At 42.0% G+C, this 23483-nt stretch overlaps 2 long non-coding RNA genes across 2 annotated transcripts in view; one reads left to right on the top strand and one right to left on the bottom strand.

Moving 5' to 3' along the window:
• Positions 1-23483, top strand: part of LOC310698658 — a 268507-nt gene that overhangs the window by 137531 nt on the left and 107493 nt on the right. The gene's annotated exons all lie outside the window — the stretch shown is intronic.
• LOC310698679 lies at positions 1742-20642 on the bottom strand. The gene is made up of 4 exons (XR_014521693.1): positions 20559-20642; positions 10145-10209; positions 3587-3725; positions 1742-1778 (listed from the first exon to the last, which is right to left on the bottom strand). It is a non-coding gene; the product is annotated as an uncharacterized lncRNA (long non-coding RNA).

The raw sequence follows: 23483 nt of genomic DNA, 5'->3' as shown, positions 1-23483 counted from the left end.
GCACCACGCCCCCAGGACACACACCACGCCCCTGCAGGCGGCATGCCACACCCCTGGGACATGTGCCATCCCCACCCCCACCTGCTCTCCACCGCCTGGTGCCGGAGCTTTAAACTCCACCACTGCCGTAAGTGTCATTAAAACTTTACTTGCAGCACTTTCTTCAAAACAAAACAGAAACATCAAATGATACATCTAAACAGTTCATTAAGACATATACCAGTCCAACGCATAGGCTCAGCATCTTACAAAATATGAAATACGCAAGACCTAGAAGCAGAGGACTGTCTCTTCCCACCGCCTGTATTCCAGTCTGCATCATGCCTGAGGCTATTTACCTGGAGACCTTCATTTACATTCTTACTCCCATAGAGTCTGAGAACAAAGACCAAAGGCAACTTCCTTCATAATGATTTACAATTCATTACCTTAATCACCTGATCTAAGGTTAAACACTCACAAGTTAGCTAGCAGAAAACAACACTGATTAATTATCAACTTGGTAAAAGTTATGGGGTCCTTTTTTTGCTTTTAATTTAGCTTCAGTGGAGTCTTCCAATCAAACCCTTTCACCAATACACATAGCCATTCCCATTGCAGTGTGAATTAAACCAATTATACTGAACACTTGTTTCCCCTCTGCCATCTCTGCTTTCCTCACCCATCATTATCATAATGGTGCAAGTAATACGAAGTGGCTCTTCCAACAGCAGTTGTGTGTCCTTGCTGAAGAGCTACTAATTTAGATGTTGCAAGTTGGATCTCAATTCTCCAAGAGAGTCTATGTGCAATATTTCTGATGAACATTTGCCAAGATATATGGAAGGTTTAATAACGACATATTAGATTGCCTGAAATATTGTTTGCTTGCTACAATGTTCAGCTACACAAGGATGCCGGGTGTGTGCCATTAGCCAACTGGTGTTGGAACACCATGATCCTTCCTCAATGTTTTCTCATTCAAGCATTAAGAAAGTGCCAAAAACTGTCCCCCCGTAGCATAGCGTGGGTTGCCAGCACTGGGGCGGTGCGGAAGTGGTGGGTGGGAGGAAGGGAGGAAAATAGACAGAATATGCATGGACATTCAACTGCCTAATGGTGCCCACATCACCCAGGAGAGTGCTGCTGCAGACATAAGAAAAGAAGAGTTGTTCTGTTGTCTGGAGAGGTCACTTTCTGGTTCTCATGGAGAAGCTGTTTTCAATGGAGTCCAGTGACAAAAGTGAACAGCTGTATTGAGGCAGCACCGTGTGTTGATATTTTTCACCACCAACAATTTTGTGCCCAGGGCAACTGCCCCTCTGACCCTGCCACATACTATGCCATTGTTGTCCCCAGCTAAGAGCTAGAGAAGTGACACAAAGCCTACTGGCAATCCTCAGTTATCTCCCCTTCCTCAGTCAGCATTTAAATTCCACCTTGCTCACTGCATTACCCCTCTTGACATTGTTTAAGTGCCTTACTTCCTGTGCCTCACCCAGGAACTGTGCAAATCATCCCTGCACTAGCTTACTAACACAGACCCTCTTGTTTTGCAGACCTACAAATAGTGAAGTTGAAATAACCCTCAAAGCCGCTGAATGGCATTCTTCATCTTTTGAAGGCCTTGTCCACAGTGAATCAGTTCACTGTGCACCCAGTGATAATTAGAGCAACTTATTTAAAACTTACGACCTAATTAGTGATTTTAATGGTCATTAATTACACAAAGAGCAACAAAGCCGTAACAGCTTCCAAGTGACCGCCTTCCAATGTGAGGTTCAGGTATTTATCTGGGCCTGTAAAGAAGAGAGGCGAGCTAGCTTAACATCTAATTAAACCAAATTGTCCCCAGTAATTATAAGCAATGTGATTTTATTTATCTGGTTTAATTGCCAGGGCCTTTAAACAGTCTTTGACCTGGCATAGTGGCAGAGAGGACAGAGGGGAGATTAAAAAGCTATCCATCAGTGTGAAGAGAGATGGAGAATTATAGACTCTAGTGCCAAGAGGTGACAGAAATCAAGGAGGTGAACGGAAAGGGAAGATTTTCCCAAGAGATGGAATTGATAAAAGAAAGGCATATTTGCCTAAATAGAACCTGCCCTACTACATATGGACTAGAATGAGTTGGGATCGGAGTGGCAGAATTCTAGGGAGATAGAATGGACTATACCATTTCAGACTGCAAGTGAGTGGTGATATATTTTACCAAATCAATAACTCCTCCTTTAAAGCAGTAAATTAGCACACTAGATAAGGCAGGGACCACCAAAATTTTAATGCTCAAGGACATTGAAGGACATAGACCAAGGACATTCCCAGCTCAATCTGGTAATACTGGGAGTTGAATCTGGAACCTTCTGCAAGCAAATGAGATTCCCACTGTGCAGTGACCCTTCCCCACTGAATTGCTGTTTGGTGGCAAGGGGGGGGGGGATATAAAAATAGAATTCCCTGAATGCCAAGATCCAGGTTTGGGACAAGTACTCTTTAGTGAGAGATTAAATCCCAGCAGAGATTTAAAAATCACAAAATATGCAGCAAGGAAAAACATGGAAATATAGGCTGTTGGACCTTTAAAATATGTCATTGTCAGTTCCAGAAGTTCCCTCTTCCCCCAACATAGAAAAAGACCACACATCTAGTAAGTTAAAAAATGGTTACCGTAGCTTACAAACTCTCCAAAGGTCAGATTCATGTGCTTTTCAGTCAGAAAACACAGGCAGTAAAACTTGGCTTAGTTATAGTCATGAAAGTTCCTAAATTATTGGTATAAGCACACAATAAGGGCTTGTAAGAGCCGTGCAGTCTAAGCTTGAAGCAACCAGCTTAGACCTCTTTACACACTGAGCTTCTCAGGTAGACTGAGAGGGGAACAAAATGTTTGATTACTTTTTTTGCCAGGTGAGGGGGAGTGACCTAGCTAAGGCTTGCAGGAGAGCTTACTCTATGGCATTAACCCCTTGAGGCATCAATTTGACTTTATAATGTAGGTTATATGAGGTTAATTATACCACACTTTCTGTATGCAAAGCATGTGCTCTGCCATTGAACCATGAAATCTCTCCGTCATAGGAGCCAGCTCTGGGGGACTGAGGTCCCTTTGCCCCCACCAATATAATATTTGAGATGGCTGGGGTCCCCAAAGTTATTTTTTTTTTACCACTTTAAAGTTCAATTTATTTTCAGTACTATCATCATATATGAACAACCAAACATCCATTTTATTTCAAGAATTAAAAAACAACAACCAATAAAAATAATTCACCAACTTTTAAATCCTGCCTGAAGACTAAGATTTCAGGCATTAATTAAGTATACTTCAGCTTCTGTTACCAATCCTTTTTGCAAGAGCAGAAATAAGGCATTGGTAAGCTGAAATGTTTTTGCTCTTAATTGGAGTAGTAAGTCCAGTGCATTATTAAGGACTGTATATTGTGCTGGCGTGGGGTGGGGGCCTGCTGGGGTATCCTCATTGGGCCTCCTTAACCTAAAAAGAAGGAGGCGTGGAGAATGGGAATTGTCTTCTAAAGTCTCTTCCTAAAGTGTCCTATGCAGTGCATTGTTTGGTTACTTAAGGGACCCAGCAAATGCTCAGTCCTACCATTCTCTGAAGTTTCTGCAAGGTTCCTGCATTTTGTGCCTTCTGAGCATCATCTGCTGAAAATCGTATGAAGTCAGAACTACCAGTAATATGTTGCAGAACCCTGTTGCAGTCCTGTTTCAGCATGGTCAATACTCCTCTGTATATGAGGAAGGAATAATTTCAGTTACTATACAGTCAACGGCACCCAGTGAGTGACCCTTTAACTCAAATATTGGGCAGGACAACACAGGCTGATACTACAGTACCACAATATCATCAACAACTGGGAGTGCCCATGTGAGACAACACCATCATCCCTTAAGGCAATCAAATCCTGCATCTGTTAAAATTGCAGCTGAATAGCTCATGGGCATTGCCATTCAAATAGCATAAGTGCATCACATTCTGTGATTGATTATGCAGGACGGGGCTTACTTGGCCCCCCCCCCATATTTTATTTAAATTGGCACCCCTGCTCTCAGTGAATCAATGTGTGGGAAGTTTTGGTGTGATCAGATGCTAAGTGATGTGCTTTCAGGTATGCATCAACCCTAACAATAACCAATTGATATTACTATCTCTCACCTTGGTCTGATTGTTTATCTACCAATAGGTGCATAGGATTCTGCTTTATAGTGAAGCATATTATTGATCCCTCTTGCTCACTGGTGTCTACAACATGGGTGGGAATCCTGTGGACCACTAGATGTTGATGGACTTCAACTTCCATTGGGTGTGTTGGATGAGGCTGGTGGGGATTGCTGTGCTGTGACATTTAAAGGGCCGGAAGTTCCTATTCCTAGTGTATGCTGGCAGTGGCTCTCCAGGATTCCAGGCAGGGGTCTCTCCCAACCCTAGTTATAGATGCCAGGGATTTAGCCTGGGGTGTTCTGCATGCAAAGCAGATGTTTTACAACTGAGCAACAGACCTCCCTCGAACTGCCTTCAAAACATTTGAATCTCTTTGTTGAATAGCAGGTAACTTTGGCAAACTCCCTAAGGGGCAATGAATCAGTGCGTTGCCACTAACTACACTCTCCTTGTCACTTGTTCACTTTTTGCAAAAAGTCTGTATCACATTGATAAATGGTCCATTTGGGTTCAGGCTGTGCTTTATCATCAGCACATTTTCATGACTGACCAACTTAATCAACCCAAGACTTTTCAACTGTCTATGCAAGCAAGCTGGATTAGAATATTAAACTGTATTGTTTCCACCCTCATCCTCTGTGACTTCACAAGCAACAAGTCTCATGGTCCATCTCCAGAAGAAATCAGCGAGCCAAGCTCTGAGACTTAATCTACACATGCAACAACATGCCCAGCAGTTTTGGTCAGATGAAAATATTGACATTTTTCACTCCGCAACTGAGACTCTTCAACCCCCCCCCCCACGGTGGTGGCAGCCTCTCCTCCTCCTCACCTGCTCTCTAGCAGCTGCTACAAGCTGCCCATTGGAGGAGGCCAACAGCAGCAGCCATGGAGAGGCAATGTGATGCTCCTTCAGAGTTGCCACTGCCACAAATGTTGCTGCTCAGGACAAGTGCTAGCTCATCCCCCTCCCTGAGCTCACTGGTGTTGGAAATAGGGATATTCCATTATCAAATCAGAAGCTGGGATGGCTTCCGTAATTCTGTGACTGACTCTGGAAAATATGGACACTGGGAGAGTATGTAAAAGAATGAGGCGGTCAGACAGACTTCTGGTTCTAGGCTATAGCATTACTTTCTGGTGTGTTTGACTTTTAATTGCAGAAGGGTATTATAATATAGTGGGTAGGGGAATGGTGTTCCATGTTCCCAGGCCTTCCGGGCCAACAATATAAAGTGATATGACCTACCCTTCCTGCTCAGGATTAGACCATCTAATTCTGCTGCATGTATAGTTCAATCTTGTTGAAGATTGTAAAGTCTTCCTCATTGACAAACAGACAAGAAAGGTGTTGTTAGAGGCACCAGCTACTTCCCGCTTGTTCCTTATCCAAACAGAATCAGAATTCAAAACGACCTTAACAGATTGGAGAATTGGGCACAAGCTAATAAAATGAATCTCAATAGGGACAAATGTAAGGTTCTGCACTTAGGCAGGAAGAATCAGATGCACAAATATAAGATGAGGGACACCTTGCTTACTAGCAGTACATGTGAAAAGGATCTAGGGGGTCATAGTAGACCACAAGCTTAATATGAGTATTCTAGGGTGCTTCAACTGAAGTATTGCATCTAGATCAAGGGATGTAATAATTTTTAAAAAAGGTAAATGACCCTTGGACAGTTAAGTCCAGTCAAAGGTGGTTTTGCGGTGAGACACTCATCTTGTTTCAGGCCGAGGGAGCTGCGTTTGTCCACAGACAGCTTTCTGGGTCATGTAGTCAGCATGACTAAATCACTTCCGGCACAACAAAACACCGTGACGGAAGCCAGAACACACAGATACGCCATTTACCTTCCTGCCACAGCAGTACCTATTTATCTACTTGCACTGGTGTGCTTTCAAACTGCTAGATTGGCAGAAGCTGGGACACAGCAATGGGAGCTCACCTGTCACGCGAATTCAAAATACCGACTTTTTGATCGCAAGCCCAAGAGGCTCAGTGGTTTGGTCACAGCACCATCCGCATCCCTTCAAGGAAGTAATAGTACCACTCTGTTATGCCTTGGTTAGGCCACACCTGGAATATTGTGTCCAATTCTGGGCACCACGATTACGATATCTTTATTGTCATTGTCCCTTGCGGAACAATGAAGTTGAAAAACTACATAAAACTACCACAAAACTACATAAAACTGCATAAAAACTACATAAAACATTCAAAAACCCTAAAAACTCTAAAACCCCATTTTAAAATACACTGTACTACAGAGACCCCTTATGCTGCGTTTAGAACCAGAATTACATTAGCGTAGAAACTGTTTCTCAGGCGGCTAGTCCTGGCCTTTATAACCCTATACCTTCTTCTGGAAGTCTATAACCCTATACCTTCTTCCAGAAGGCAGAAGCTGAAAGAGATCATTTCCGGGGTGCGTACTATCATGTGCTATCTCTGCTGCTTTCTTATGGCACCTGGCAGCATAGATTTGATCTAAGGTGGGAAGAGTGCACCCAATAATTCTCTCTGCAGTCTTTACAACCCTGGATAACATTGTTTTTTCCCTGGCTGTGCAGCTCCCAAACCACACACACAGACTATGTTAGTACGCTCTCCACAGTGCAATGGTAAAATGCCATCAACAGGTATTTTGAGAGATTGTTTTTCTGGAGAATTCTCAGAAAATATAACCTCTGCTGTGCTCTCTTCACCAGGTCTTTGCTGTTCCCTCCCCAGGTTAGGTCGTCTCTCAACTCCATTCCCAGAAGGAATTTAAGAAGGATGTTGAAAATTTGGAACATATGCAAAGGAGGACAACCAAGATAATCAAGGGTCTGGAAACCAAGCCTTAAGAGGAGTCATTGAAGAAGCTGGGTATGTTTAGTCTGACAAAGAGGAGACTGAGAGGAGATATGATAGCCATCTTCAAATATCTGAAGGGTGGTCACATGAAAGAAGGAACAAACTTATTTTCTCCTGCTCTGGGGGGTGGGACTCAAAACAATGGCTTCAAGTTACAAGGAAGAAGACTAAATATACCAGGAAAAACTTTCTGGCAGTAAGAGCTGTTCGACAGCGAATGGTCTCCCTCAGGAGATTGTGGACTCTCCTTCCTTGAAGGATTTTAAGCAAAGGTTGGATGGCTATCTGCCATGGATGTTTTAGCTGAGATTTCCCGCAGGAGGTTTGAATAGATGACTCTTTGGGTCCCTTCCCAAAGTAGAGCCAGTGTGGTTAAGAGCAATAGACTCGTAATCTGGGGAACCGGGTTCGCGTCTCCACTCCTCCACATGCAGCTGCTGGGTGACCTTGGGCCAGTCACACTTCTTTGAAGTCTCTCAGCCCCACTCACCTCACAGAGTGTTTGTTGTGGGGGAGGAAGGGAAAGGAGAATGTTAGCCGCTTTGAGACTCCTTAGGGTAGTGATAAAGCAGGATATCAAATCCAAACTCTTCTTTTTCCAACTCTACGATTCTATGATTGTACCTGTAAAGTTACATCACCCCATCACTCCATAAGGCCTCTCAAAAGCCTAATCTGCCTTTTAACTATCTCATAAATGTAGTGAATACTTCCTGTAGTCACCTCTTCTTTCTCATGGATCATGGAATGGACTGGTAGTCACCATCTGGAAAGTCTATTTCTTTGTTAACAGTGGCCTGGTGGCCATTGCTCCTCCTTTCTCTTGACACAGCAGCTGTGCTGGCAGTAAATTTGAACTGCCTTTGTTTTTCAAAGGGTCAGCTGACCCCACCGTCTGGAGAGTGATGGAGAGCCCTTCGTCTTGTTACGAGGAGCCACTATTCCCCTGTGTTATGGGGAGATTGCTCAGAACTGAGTCAATGCTGTTTTTATGGTTCAGTACCACAAAGCAATTAACGGAGAGTGAGCGAGCTTTCCCAACCTTTTCTAAAAACCGCGGCTGTTTATCAATGTGTCAGGCTGTTGGCAGATTCAAGAAATCTAAATTTAACAGGTGACTGGTTTTGTCATGCCTGAGTGCAGCCAATGGATCTTCCGGATATAGAGTCCCAACCAGACAATCAGAGCCAATAGAACAACAAGCTGTTGAGGAGAAGGAATGAATGGCGTTAGCTGGAGAGTTTGCTGTGTGTATATATATATATGCTTAATGGCTTTTGCAATTGATTTCAGCAGCAGCCCTTTTTCGATTACTGATTCCTGGTCTGCCACTGCACAGGAAAAAATGGCTGCATCAAATAATAAGACTCAGGCCCACTATGTTTAACATTTGCACCAAACACCTAACTCATCATTTCTCAAACTTTTTTGAACTGACCCCCTACTACTAATTTTTCTCTATATTCCAAGCTCTCTAACCCACCACTAACCACTTCTGCAGCACACAACATTCTTGTACACAGTGTGTGTTTGCATCCCATTTCTCCTTGTGTTTTAGGATCTGTGCACTGGAGTGCCCATTCAACATGGGCTTTAGGATAGAAATTTATCATGGGATTTCTGTCCCAGTGTCATGGCATACAACCCAGAGAACATGAACTGTGTAACTGACTCAGAGGAGGATGAAGCTACAGTTCTATCCTTGGGGGAGGATCTGTCAGGATCATTTTCAGAACCCTCAGAACCAGAATAGTGTTGCCTCTCTCCTCTGATTCAGAGGAGCCTTTTGCAGTGTCTTTCTCTCTTCACTCCTGCAAATCCCAAGACAGCAGAATAAGGCAAAGGTGCCTTTAATAGCCAACAAGCTCCTCTGGGGAGGTGGGGCTTACTGCACTATAGTCCTGCCAAAATATATAAGACCTCAGTTGGAGCTAGGTACCTGCTTACATTATCATAGAAGAATCCTGGGAGACTTCCACGGTCCTACAAGCACTCTGGGTCTTTAAACTCTTGAACCAACACTGCTGGATTTTCCCTGTGAGTCTCAAGCTTGACCTTGATCTTGGATGGAGCTCTCAAGTCAAGTGACCTTCCATGCATACAACCAAACACATTTCTTCGTATTGTCAAAAGTGAACATTGTCAAAAGTGAACACTAAAACAACAACAAAAATCCCTCCGTGTAGACACTAGCATGTTAGGGAGAAGGGATCCAGTTAGCTTTCTCCATGTCATGCTGGAAGAGTGTATAGTTTTTTATGTCAAAATAAAAAAATTCCTTCCAGTAGCACCTTAAAGACCAACTAAGTTAGTTCTTGGTATGAGCTTTCGTGTGCATGCACACTTCTTCAGATACACACTGTATCTGAAGAAGTGTGCATGCACACAAAAGCTCATACCAAGAACTAACTTAGTTGGTCTTTAAGGTGCTACTGGAAGGAATTTTTTTTATTTTGACTATGGCAGACCAACACGGCTACCTATCTGTAACTAGTTTTTTATGTGTGGTTGTGAAAAAGTATTCAATCATTTAAGGGCCACCACTAGAAAGTTTAACATAGTGAGCACAATCCAAGTGATCTGGTCAGTATTATTGTATATAGCCAAAGGCCTTTACAATGGACAACACAGAATAAAAAGAAAATTTTCCTCTAAGATCATACAATGTAGCCCATAGCATTTACAACATAAAAACAAATTTACAACATTAAATTTTAAAATTGAAGTGCATTCACACAGCTGGAATGGAGCTTCTTGGCTACAACAATCTGAGTGAGATTGAGGGTTTAGAGCAGGCTTAGGCAAACTCAGCCCTCCAGATGTTTTGGGACTACAGTTCCCATCATCCCTGACCACTGGTCCTGTTAGCTAGGGATGATGGGAGTTGTTGTCCCAAAACATCTGGAGGGCCGAGTTTGGGGATGTCTGGTTTAGAGGAGGACCCTCTCCTTAAAATCATCCAGTCAGGAAAGGAAGGATGGATGTTAAAGGAAAATATTATATTATTTTAATTAATATTAATATTATGACAATATGTATAGATGGTACTTAACCCCCGTAAAACTAGCAAAGATTTATCGCAACAGTGTTAACCTTTGTTGGTAATGTAAAGAAAAAAAAGGTACCTTTTTTCCATATGTGGTGGACTTGTCCCAAGGTGAAAGACTTCTGGGAGAAGATTTATAATGAACTGGAAAAAATGTTGAAATATACATTTATTAAGAAACCAGAGGCCTTTCTTCTTGGAATAATAGGTTTGGAATTGCCCAAGAAAGATGTTAAATTATTTTTGTATGCCACAACTGCTGCTCGAATTTTAATAGCCAAGAAATGGAAAACACAAGAATTACCAACTGTGGAAGAATTGCAGATGAAGATGATGGACTTCAGGGAGCTAGCTGACTGCACTGGAAGAATCCTGACCAGAAAGAAGAGGAATATCAAGAAGATTGGAAGAAATTTAAAGAGTATTTGAATAGATATTGTAACATTAAAAATTAGAAGTTACCTGAAAGTATCAATTAGGCCTAGGATTAAATTAGGATTTAATTAAATAAATGAGATTTAGAAGGTTAAGAAAAGTTAAGAAACTTGACTATAATTGGAATATTGTTTTTGAATAATGATATTAGAAAACTGCTACATTTAGTTACAAGGAAATTCAGACGGGAGGGATTAGAGGAAGTCAAGTAATATGTTTATGAGGTTGGAAGTTTAATCAATTATTAATTTGTATTGTATTTATGTGTTTGTTGTTATATCTTTTGTTGTTATTTGCTTTATTTGTTTCATTTCTCTTTTTATTTTATTTTTTATTTGTTTGTTTTTCAGTATGTGTTATATTTGCAAGAAACGTAATGAACATTATTGGAAAAAGGAAAGGAAGGAAGGCAGGCAAGCAGGAAGGCAGGAAGGCAGGAAGGAAGGCAGGAAGGAAGGAAGGAAGGAAGGAGGGGCATAGGATGCTGCCTTGTACAGTCCATCTAACTTAGTATTACCTGCACTGGCTGGCAGGGGCTTTCCAAGGTTTCAGGTCATCTACATCCACAGCTATACCTGGATATATCAAGAATAGAACATGGGACCTACTGCACGCACAAGACATGCTTTACCACTAAGCTATAGCTCTTCTCCAAAGTAGGAGGGAGCTGGTATTGCTAAAAGATCCTGCATGTTCTTCACCTCCCTTCAGATTTAGCAAATGTATTTGGATGCCCACAGTGCTATGCCTGTTGGAGGAAAATAATTTGCTTTGCTGTAGGATTTTTGGAAGACCATAGCTCACCCTTCAAGTCCCCAAGTGGCCTGAGCTGACTTTAAAGGATGTCATCTGTTAAGTTGTGGGAGAACATATCCGATGACACAGCGATTCTTCAAACAGCTCTTCTTTATTCAGATGTCAGAACAGAACTAAACTGAGGAGCTCAGTCAGCCTGCTTATATAGAGCTCCAGAACAATGTAACTGTTGCCATTTTCTAAAACTACCCAATCACTGGATGTCACTTTTCGATCCTTCATTTGCATACAAACTATCCAATCACTGAACATCACTTTTCGATCCTTCATTTGCATAACTATGTACAGTATCCCCCTGCTGGCCCAGGGTGAGAACTTCAGTACATAACATCATCCTACCCTGTTCCCCCCAAAATAAGACAGTGTCATATATTAATTTTTGCTCCCAAATATGCACTAGGCCTTATTTTCAGGGGATGTCTTATTTTTCCATGAAGAAGAATATGGTACACATTTATTGTCTAATTGTGAGTTAGCCAGACTCCGTCAGGGCAGAGCGAGCAGCAGGCGACAGCTTCTCCTGGTGGTGGCGTGGGCTCTCTGATTTAAAGAGACCTCGCACTGCCTGAACAGCTCCAGCTGCGCTGTGGCCAATCAGTGAGCTGCGTGGCAGCGCCCACCGCTATGGTCTAGAGGAGTCAGATGCCTTATGGTAGCTTCGGGGGCCTTATATTCCGGGGGGGGGGGGCTTATATTACATCAAGAGGCAAAACTGGAAGTAGGTCTTATATTCGGGTGATGTATTACTTTTGGGAAAACTGGTACCATCCATGGAGGATAAGTTTATCAGTGACTATTAGTCATTATGGCAATGTTCTAGCTCCACTACCAGAAACAGTATGCCTCGGAATAGCAGTCACTGAGACTGACAAGCAGGGAGAGTGCTGTTGCACTTCGGTTCTGCTTTTGGGTTTTCCATGGACATGTGACTTGCCACTGTGAGAACAGGATGGCATTGGCCTGATCTAGCAGACCCTTTCTTGTGTTCTTAAGTCCTTATCGTCAGGCAACACCTAAAGCTCAGCATGCTTGAAGGGCCCATTGCCACTACTTTGACTGTTCTTCCAGTTTTCACTGCAATTCTCCACTCTCTTCCCCACTACCACCCAGTTTTATGTGTTGTGTGTTTTTGCAGTGCCATTTTGAGACACTGGATGACACTAGCTATTTAACGAGTATTCATTCCAATTTGTTTTGAGGAGAGGTTAAATACATACATATATGAATACATACACACACACAATTTTATTTGTATGCCACCTTTCCATAGTTAAAACCATGCTCACGGCAGCTTGTAACATGAACAAATTACATAATTACAAACATAACAAAAGTAGTCATAAACAATAAATAAAACACATCAAAAAGTACACAACCAAACTGAACCATTTCCGACATAAATCTTAATATCTAAAATAAATATACAAAAATTAACATCAATAAATGTAAGAACACTTCCCTCCCATCCACCAAACAGTACCTCAGCCCAATAGTGTGCTCAACTTTTGCATCAGCTTTTGTAGCTAGAATCAGTCAGGGACCCACCTTCCCAGGCAAGAAGGAAAAGAGCCTGCAAGACATGGAACATGTCTTCCAGGACTTAAAGCCAATATGGTCTCAGGACTCACAATCAAAATGATGTTGCATCAAGCAAATGTTACCTCACACTTTCCAGTGTACCAGGTTTGACAGAAAATGTGATTTGAAGGTGAGAGAAGATTTGTTGGCAAGAACACCAGATCAACTTCGGTTGTGCAACCTGAATTTGCTGGTACATGATTGAATGCTACCTGCAAGAAGAACCGGCTAGAAGCCCCCTGAAACTCTAAGGTAAATAACCCTCATTAAGACCTTACAGAAATCAAATGAGGCCTTTGTAGCCTTAAACATCCCAATGAAATGGACTGTATGAATTGGAAGCACCAACATGACCCCCACCCCCGCTCCCCACAGCCCCGCACCCTGGTTCAGTAAATCATTTTTTCTAATCTTAAATTCACATTTACATGTCAGTTTGTGAATTATTTTTATTAAAGCATTTTCATGTAAATTCCTCCCAGCATGCCCACTTTTCTTTTGCAAAGCAGTTTCCCCATACATAATTCATTTTCATATGTTGTTTTCATGTATATATGTATTTTTGTGTACACTTTACCCTTGTGCACATTGCCTTGCTGGAGAACTGCATTGAAAAATTTAAAGAAGTGCAAATTCTGAAAGAATGGTTGTGCTTTGGAAAGTGTGAATTAGACAATTTTTGCCTTGAATTGAATTTCTCCTTCATGAAGTGCTACCGGAAGCGAGTATTGGCAACACATCTCAAAAGGACTGCTCTTATCCACAGGTCTCTCTGGGAGCTAACCAACTGGTGTGTGTGTGTGTGTGTGTGAGAGAGAGAGAGAGAGAGAGAGAGAGAGAGAGAGAGAGAGAGAGAGAGAGAGACTGTGCAAGTTTCCTGTCAGGCAGTGCACAGCCAAGAGTTAAATTTATGCTTTCCTTGTTTTCAAGCTCCAGTTCATTTTTGCCCATTGACCTGTTCCATAGTTTAGAACCAGCTGCAAAAAACAGCTGTCATTCTCTGTTACTTTGCCAGCCTTATTCTTAAGGCAGTCATCAAAGTCTGGCAGTGACTGAAAGCAATTCAATTAGGTATGACGGTCAAACCAGAAAGAAGCGGGGGGAGGGGTCAACTTAAATCTCTCCAGTTCTCTCTCAGTTTTAAGTCTTAATGCACGGAGAAGAGAGGCAGAGCGCCCCAATTTAAACATGGCAGGATTTTGCTATAGGGTGGGAGGATGAACTTTATTTCAAGGGCACATCAAGGGGGGGGGGACCAAACATCTGGGAGAATCAGGAAACTTCTGCCTGCTTTGCTGACCGCTATGTTGCCTCTTCAAGGCCTACAGAGAATTCTGACACGATGCCTCCTCCCTCTGCTACTGCAATATGTTCTCACTAAAAGTAATAGTAGTAATTAATGCTCTTTCCCATTTAGTGTACAGCCTGTTCTGATGTTGCCAAGTTGTCAGCCTGGTGGGATTTTTTCCATACTCAACAGTAGGAGGATTCAGAAAGAGGAAAGTGAAAAGAGACCATGGAGCGCAGAAAACAGGCGTGGGTGCATTTGAAGCTATTTCCTTCTCTCTCTATCTCTCTTGCCAGCACCTTGTGAGTGTGCAAACAGTTATAAAAATAAAGGTCAGCAAGATAATCTTGATAAATATTTAATAGTCACTGGTGGGGGTTTTTTTTAATGTCTCCCTCATTGTTACAGATTGAATGTCTAACGGTGGTGACATCTGGCACACGACGAGCTGAAAGCAATTACTTCAAAACTTGGATTGAAAGGGAGAGGAGGAGGAGGGAGGGGAGGAGGCATCTGAGAGTGAGGGCGAGCCTGTAAAGCTTTTTCAAATTGAAGAAGATACTAAGGCCTTGGCTCTGCCCAATGCAGGGCTGTAGCTCATTGGTAGTATGGCAGTACAGCTGATTTGCATGCAAAAGGTTCGAAGTTCAGTCCATAAAATGTGCAGGTAGGTCTTGGAAAGACTCCTGGCTGAAACCCCAAGGCAGGACTGTAGAAACCCTTTCAGGCCAATGTCTCTATTCACTGCAGACAACTTTTCAGGGGCTGCATTCTAGAGGTGGCCAGGGTCTGATATAAAAGCAAGCATAGCAGCAAATGTGATTCTGAGTCAGCAGTGTGGTGCAGCAACAAAAAAGGCCAATGCTATTGTAGACTGCTTTAACAGAAGTAGTGTCCAGATCAAGGGAAGGAATAGTAGTGCTCTATTCTGCTGTTCCTGAGAATAGGTCTCAAACCAGTGGATTCAAATGACAAGAAAGGAGATTCTGACTGAACGTTAGGAAGATCTTTCTGCCAGTAAGAGTTGTTTGACTACCTTGGAAAGTGGTGGACTCTCCTTCTTTGGAGGTTTTTAAACAGAGGTTAGGTGACCACCTGACAGGGATTCTTTAGGTGTGATTCCTGCATTGCAGGGGATCAACTAGATGACCATTGGGATCCCTTCCAACTCTTCAACTCTATGATTGCGTGATTCTTTTATTTCAACAGTTAGGATATATACAAAGCATAAGATGGTGCTTCTTTTGTCTTTGTTTTTGGCCACAATATATTGTATAAGTCAGAATACTCTGTTTCTATCCCTATTTTACATCTTTAGGAACTGTTCTGGACTTCTGCAAAACTAGGCTCAATATCTGCATATCACAGAGGGTTTGGCAATCCCTTCTGCCAACCCAGCAAATTAGGTTTTTAATGTATTTAGTTGTGTGTCTGGGTGTTCAGATTCATACCCAGACCAACCAGGACAAGTGACTGGATTTCCAGTTCTTTATTGGTGAAGTGCTCAGTTACATCAGTTCCCAATATACAACATCACTCCCCAATAACTAGCTATCTAGGCAACCTCTGACCTGACCTGTGTGCTATAATAATAATAAAATTTTATTTATATCCTGCCCTCCCTAGCTGAAGCCGGGCTCAGACCGGTTAACAACAATTAAAGTAACACAGCATTCTAAAATCAATTCATTCTAAAATTAATTCAGAATCAAATTAATGGCAACCATTGGGCTAGAGTTCTATGAGGGTTACCAAAGGAGTGGGGTCAGACTGTGCCTTGGCCAAAGGCCTGTGGAACAGCTCTGTCTTGCAGGCCCCGTGGAAAGACGTCAAGTCCCGCAGGGCCCTAGTCTCTTGTGACAAAGCGTTCCACCACTGTCTTGGATTGATGGAGCAACAGCCTAGCTCCACCCTCTCCAGACCCCCTTGACTGACATGATGCGCTCAAACACCAGGCAACAATTGAGGGGGTGACCTACGGGATTCCGCAGACATGACTCTCTCTTGGAGTTCTGCATGCTTTTGTGGCTCTGGAACATCCTACAGTTCTTCTCTTGTTTCCTTCCCCCTGTCTCTGGCCACCCGGTCTCCTGCTCCTAACCCCATTTCTCCACTACTGGCAGCTGCTGCACAGGTGGCACAGAACTCCACAAATTACTGGCCCCTTTTCCAAAACACCCTCCTCCCAACCTGTCTCCTCTGCCCACAACCTGTCCACTCCTCAGGCTCCTGCGCATCCCTGACATTGGGGCAACTTACAGGGAAAAAATAAGATACAGAAAAAAATTAGTAACAGAATCCTCTTCCACTGGAGGATTCCACCTAGATGTTGTTGATTCTGTGCTTATGAAATTGTTTCCTGCTCATATCATGGTGGCGTAAAACAAGAAACAGTACTTTGGAATATTTTACAAAAAATAATAATTATGAAACAAGAGTTTGTTTTATTTTTATTTTTATTCATTTGCAAAACAGCACACTAGTTCAGTGGTGTGATTCCACTGCCAATGCTGCTAATAACAGAAAAATAAAAAGCTCTCACCTTAAACAAATAAAATTTTAAAATATTTAAATGGCTTGTGTAGAATTCTACTATTTGACTGCTATTCAACTATACTGAATTAAAGTGCATAATCTAATCCATGTAATGATATAAAATTTTAATTTGGAGATTCCTTTAGTATTACGAAGTTGGTAATTTTTACAGCTTGCCTTAAAGACACACGATCTAGGTTATTCCCTAAACCTAGAAGTTTTTTCACAATTTTTCCTGAGAGGTTCTCAAAAATAAAGTTGTTTCAAACAATTCTTTATTTCTCTTGTCCAGCCTTTGATAGCCTGCTGCCCTTCAGATGTTTCGTTTTGCTTTTCCAATACTTTTTTACTAACAGTTTCAACATAAAATACAATAAAAGTCACACTAATCTAGAAAATAAAGATAAAAAGAAGGAATAGGGAAATGAAATGAAATGAAGAAGAAAACAAGAGAAGAATAAAAGGAAATTATAAAGCTCTCTATCAGATTTATTAAAACGAAATCTTAACCCTTATTCCGCACACAGAAGAGTGAACCTTCCCAGCTCCCACTTGGGATCTTCCCCCTCTTCCCGTTAGCCTCCCACCCTGGGGGATCCTCTCCGCCCTGCCCCTCACAAAGGGGCTTTCATCTTCAATCTAGCACAGGGGTCAGCAAACTTTTTCAGCAGGGGGCCGGTCCACTGTCCCTCGCACCTTGTGGGGGGCCGGACTATATTTTGGGGGGGGAAGTGAACAAATTCCTATGCCCCACAAATAACCCAGAGATGCATTTTAAATAAAAGGACACATTCTACTCATGTAAAACACACTGATTCCCAGACCTCCCATGGGCCGGAATTTGAAGGTGATTGGGCTGGATCCAGGCTCCAGGCCTTAGTTTACCTACCTGTGATCTAGCACTTTCCTATGTGTATCTTCCTTAATCCAATTACAGATAGGTAGCCGTGTTGGTCTGCCATAGTCAAAATAAAAAAATTCCTTCCAGTAGCACCTTAAAGACCAACTAAGTTAGTTCTTGGTATGAGCTTTCGTGTGCATGCACACTTCTTCAGATACACTGAAACAGAAGTTGCCAGATCCTTCTATATAGTGAGAAGGTGGAGAGGGGTATTACTCAGAAGGGTGGTGGGAATGGGAGATTGGCAGATAGCTGAGATGAGCCTGTTGATGACTCTTAACGACTGCAATAGGTCTAGAGTCGTCAACAGGCTCATCTCAGCTATCTGCCAATCTCCCATTCCCACCACCCTTCTGAGTAATACCCCTCCCCACCTTCTCACTATATAGAAGGATCTGGCAACTTCTGTTTCAGTGTATCTGAAGAAGTGTGCATGCACACGAAAGCTCATACCAAGAACTAACTTAGTTGGTCTTTAAGGTGCTACCTTTAAGGTGCTACTGGAAGGAATTTTTTTATTCCTTAATCCAAGATAGAGAACTTCAAATTAGAAAACAAAATGTAAATATAAATAATGGAAAAGGAAAGTCATAGAAAAGCAAGATATAAAGGAACTAAAGAAAAAGAAATAAGAAGGGCTTCCAGTTCTCTGTCTGCCAATTACGTATGTAACAGTTATTCAAAATATTCAGACTATGCACTCCAGGATAACATCTGGCTGTACTACTGTCCAGCTATTTCTCCATCTGCTAGATGATTTTTTTCCAGTCTTCATTACCAGTCCTCTCACATTCACCCTTCCCCCAAAAAAAAGTCCAATCGAAGCTCTTCAATTTTTATGATCATTAAATCATAGTCATTTTCCAATCCAGTATGATGAGTTTCTCTCCAAGGGTTCAAACAAATCCCAACAGTATGATAGTCCATAGTTATTTGTTCTCTCTTCATTGATTCATACCCAATTCCATATATTCCAGTCCGATTTGCTGTTGGCCATGACTCTGTATTCTGGTTTAAAGAGAAAAGAAAAAGTCCCTTTCCTCCCATTTTTTTCAATTATTTCCCCAAGTCAATCACCAAAATTTTGGGAGCATCTTCTGTGTTTACTTTAGCTTGTACACAAGGGCATTTCTCTCTCAGCCTTGCCATCTATAGGTGTTTATTAATGTTTCTGGTTAAAATTCCATTCATTTCTTCCAGAGGCACAACACCATCATTTATGTGTTCTGCCATCTCGGGTTGTTTCTCTTCCAGCACAACGGCATCCTTCGTCTGATCAAATCCTCCAGACAGCTATGTGGATGTCCACTCCATTCCAACATCTGCTGCTGTGCATTTGACTTTACTTTTTCAGGTTCAAGCAGTCCTGGATCACCATCCTTTTCCACAGGTCCTGTACATTCTTCAGTCTGATATTTCTCTGACCCAATCTCCTTTAACATGCCACATATCCCAGCTCTTAATTCTATCAACTGCTTGTCTAGTAATTTTTACATAATACCGGCAATCAAAGAGATATTCAGCGGTGTTTCTGCAATCTTGGGTTTTATTATACTCCCTCTTGACAGTCTCTGCTTCCAGAAAAATGTGACTGTTTCTTTAAATCAGCATTCCATTTCGACACCAATAACATTCAGTTTTGTTTTCCACATTCAACACAGCACAAAAATGATGTAGGCGGTGGACTCCTAAACCCCATTTGAATATACTGCTCAATTACAAATCCCAAATGTAAGTAAGATGAGCAAGTAAAATCTTGCTGGGGCTGGTAGAAGTCATCATCCAAAACATCTAGAGGGGGTTCCTGGGAGGGAAATGGCAGACTAGTCACCAGCTGCTGACACTCCTGTCAGCAGAACCGAAAGACTGCTCTGCTGTCTAAACAGCTTGTACCATCAGAAAGTTCATCCTACTGATTTGATAAACATCCTTTTCTTGTTTGGAACCTTCCCTACAGAGTAAGCGAAAACAAATTTTCTCCCTCACGTTTGCAAAGGGCTATCAAAGAACTCTTATAGTCCTTTCCAGACTAAACTACCCAAATTCCTTTATTTAGGAGAAATGTGACAATGCATAATGGATAGTGTGTGGAAATTAGACTGTAGTTCCCATCTGCAGAGTATGCAGAAGGCAGTCCTGGGTTGTTTGACCCTTTAGTTTTTTCCCTCCTATAAAAACTACGCAAGACACTCTCGTGTAAAGTTTAAAGAACATATAACTTTTACTTAATATACTTGCACTTTCAGATTAAATACATATACAATGCAGGTGGATGTTTCTTTTAGTTGCTAAAGTATTTTACATAGATTAAACTGTTACAGACTAACTAATATTTACAAATTGAAAGAGTGCCCTTCAGCTCTCTGTATTGAACAAACAGGCCAAACCCTACGCCAAAGGATAAATGGACATAAATCTGGATATCAGGAATCATAAGACAGAGAAACCAGTAGGAGAACACTTCAATCTCCCAGGACATTCTGTACAAGATCTCAAAGTAGCTGTCTTATTACAAAAGAATTTCAGAAATAGACTGGAAAGAGAAGTTGCTGAATTGCAACTTATTACCAAACTTAAAACCATGGAGAGACCTGGTCTGAATAGAGACATTGGATTCTTATCCCATTATACATGATAAAGCTATTTTTAGCCATCTCACCCCTTGCTTTTTCCTGTAAGACCAATTGCAGTCGTTAACAGTCCTCAACAGGTTTACCTCACCTATCAGCCAATCACCCATTCCCATCACCCTTCTGAGTAATATCCCTCCCCACCCTCTCACTATATATAAGGGTCTAGGTGACTTCTGTTTCAGTGTATCTGAAGTGTGCATGCACATGAAAGCTCATACCAATAACTAACTTAGTTGGTCTCTAAGGTGCTACTGGAAGGAAATTTTTTCTTTTGTTTCAACTATGGCAGACCAACACAGCTACCTACCTGTAACTATTTACAAACTGACATACTCTGACTTTGAGGCAGACAGCAGCACAACACAACATTCCTGCCGCTTTGACTGTTAAGACTCATAAAACTGTTGATAACTGAACCAACTGAAATAACTTTCACAAAGTGTATGGCATCACAGGGTTCTCCAACCCTTTACATGTGCATTTTGGATGCTAACATCCAACATAATGAACCTTACATTCTAAAACCAGAAATACGTAACCTGTGGCTCTCCAGAACTTGTTGGGTCCTAATTCTTATCAGTCAGCCTTCTAAGGCCTGTTGATCAGGTCTGATAGAGAGTCACCACAGGTTCCTCATCGCACACATGCACACACAGCCATTGATTCTCCATCCTTATTCTTAAATCATAAAAATAATGTAAACTGAATAGCGTTTCTACTAGTTGAAATTTGCATTCTCTCCTTGTTGAACTCAGCTCCTTGTATAATTCCCATAAGCATCTGGTTGGCCACTGTGAGAACAGAATTCTGGACTAAATGGACCTGTAACCTGATCCAGCAGGATGGTTCTTATGTTCCTATGCCAAAACATTTACCCTAGAACAACCCACATCCAAACCCTAGAAATGCATCCTTTTCCAAATACTTGGTTGTTCATGGGTTTACCAAGAGGAAAGGTGTAATGTGAAGGAAGTGCTGCTTCTTCCCCCTCCTCCTCCTTGCTGGAGAAAGTCATTGGAGGTAGGGGAGAAAGGCCGTGATTGAATCGGCATCTGTGGCTCCCCAGAGCTTGCTGCCTCTTCACTTATTGAATTAGGATAAATTGGAACTTTCATAAATTGTGATATAAATCATTATCTCAAGTTAGCAGATGCAGTCTCACCAGGGTAGAACTCTGTTAATAACTCTGCCGGATTAGGAGTGATTGGTACAATTTAAACCTTGTTTCTCTCAGCTTGATCAGCCTCGTTGCAACGGTGGCAATTATCCCATTTCACTTTGAATAGCTCAGCATAGAGGAGCTGCCACCTCCCATCCATCCATCTTAATGAAGCCACCTCTGAGTCTATTCCCACCTTTTGCCAAATACATTTCTCCACCCCATTTCCCCAGTCCAATCAAAACCCATCACTTCCTAAACTGAAAAAAACACCCAAAAACAAAACCAGAAACAAAACCAGCCCTTGACTTAAGTTACCGCTAAGTGGCTGTGTTGTCAAGAATCTTCAGCCATTTGGCTACAGCCCCACTGACACCTTGGTCTCCTTTATTTAATAGCATCATTTACCATTTTTGGCAGACTTCCGGTTGAGGAAATTAGATGAGAAAACAGAAATAAGCCACCAGAGTTCATTGAGCAGAATCTGATGAATGCATTACTCGGGTTGCTTTGAGTAATATGCTCAATGAATTATTATTATTATTATCATCATCATCATGTTTTTTTGCAGGAGCTGCTCATGACTATTCTGATTCATTCAGCAAAGGTCTTCTGCATACAGAGCTTTACCTCAAGCAAGTTGCTGTCTTGCTGTCTCTCTAGTTGTTATATTGGAGCTTCTGCGCAGTTACTCACTGGCAGTTAGTGAAGTACCTCCAAAACTCTGCTTAGATTGTGTTTTCCAGTAGGAAGGGCTATAGCTCAGTGGTAAAGCACCAGCTTTGCATGTCCTGAGTTCAGTCCCTTGTCACTTCAGTTACAAAGCATCTCAGGTAGCAGGTGGTGAAGAGCTCCTGTCCTAAACAGTGGACTTGAGATGGATAACCTGTGGTCTACTGGATGCTACTAGACTACAACTGCCACCATCCCTCACCATTGTTCATATTGGCTGGTGCCGATGGGGACTGGATGGAAACAACATTTGGAGAGCCACTGCTAGATCTGTGTAAAGCTGTCCCATGTGATGAATCACTGAACTGCAGTTTCTTCCAAATTGACCCCAGCACACTACCTGGCCATTGTGTCCTTGTCAGGAAGGTTTCCTACTCTAGCTGTGCATTCCTTCAGTGACACTGTCTAACTGATCCCTAGGAGTATGTGTCTCATGTGTCAGAGAATGCTCTGGGAAGAAGCCCTTTATGGGATTCTATTCCACTGCAGCAGTTTGCCTATTATGGCACATTCCCCACCAAACACAGATGATGGAGGAGTCTGCCTTAGGTCTGGAAGTCAACCTCATTGCATTCTTGTATTGTGGGGTTCTGTGACTGTGTTCAACCTGAGAAGCCCCACTCTTGCATTTTGATCCCCCAGCCAGTTCCTCCTGTCTCCCAACTAGTTAGGGACCTTCACACTCACTCTGTGAGGGCCAGGCTGCTCACAAAAGCCACACCATGTGCAATATGTTTCCATTCAAAATAATAGCACTAATTAACACACTTCATTTTACTATTACCATCTGTTCCATGGTGCCAACAAGCACAGGAATGCTTGGCTTTCATCTGCCCTGGGGGCTTGTTCCCAGCATATGCTGAACCTTAAAGTAGGAGGTGGCCAGGGGTTGGGAGGATGAGAGGCGGGAAAGGTACATGGCTGGCTTGTCAGCTCTAGTCGTTTCATCCCTCTTTCTTTGTTCCTTAGTATATTTCAAGGTTTGGAGCAAGTCAGTCAGTATTTAAAACGAGAGATACCTCTGAGGTAGGAGCAGGGGAGAAATTCATTTAACTCACATTTTTAATGTGAACATCAACCCGTAATACAGCTATGCTTTGAAATCTGCACAGTTCTCCAACCCAACAATATGCACAAAACTGTGCTTATAAAGTGTGCATAAAATAGATATATTTGTGCAAATAACATGCAAAAGTGCATTATACTAGGAGAAATTGCTTGCAAAGGTATGCATATTATGCAAGGTTGCAAGCAAGAATTCTTTTAAATTTATCACATTTATATTCCAACTTTCCTCCAATAAGCTCGGCAGCATACATGGTTCTCTTCCAACCCATTTTA

Source organism: Podarcis liolepis (genome assembly GCF_965112155.1).
Source record: "Podarcis liolepis genome assembly, chromosome: Z".
In the NCBI taxonomy this organism is placed as follows: Eukaryota; Metazoa; Chordata; class Lepidosauria; order Squamata; family Lacertidae; genus Podarcis; species Podarcis liolepis.
Note: the sequence above shows the minus strand (reverse complement) of the source record. Positions and strands in the feature narration are given on the sequence as shown.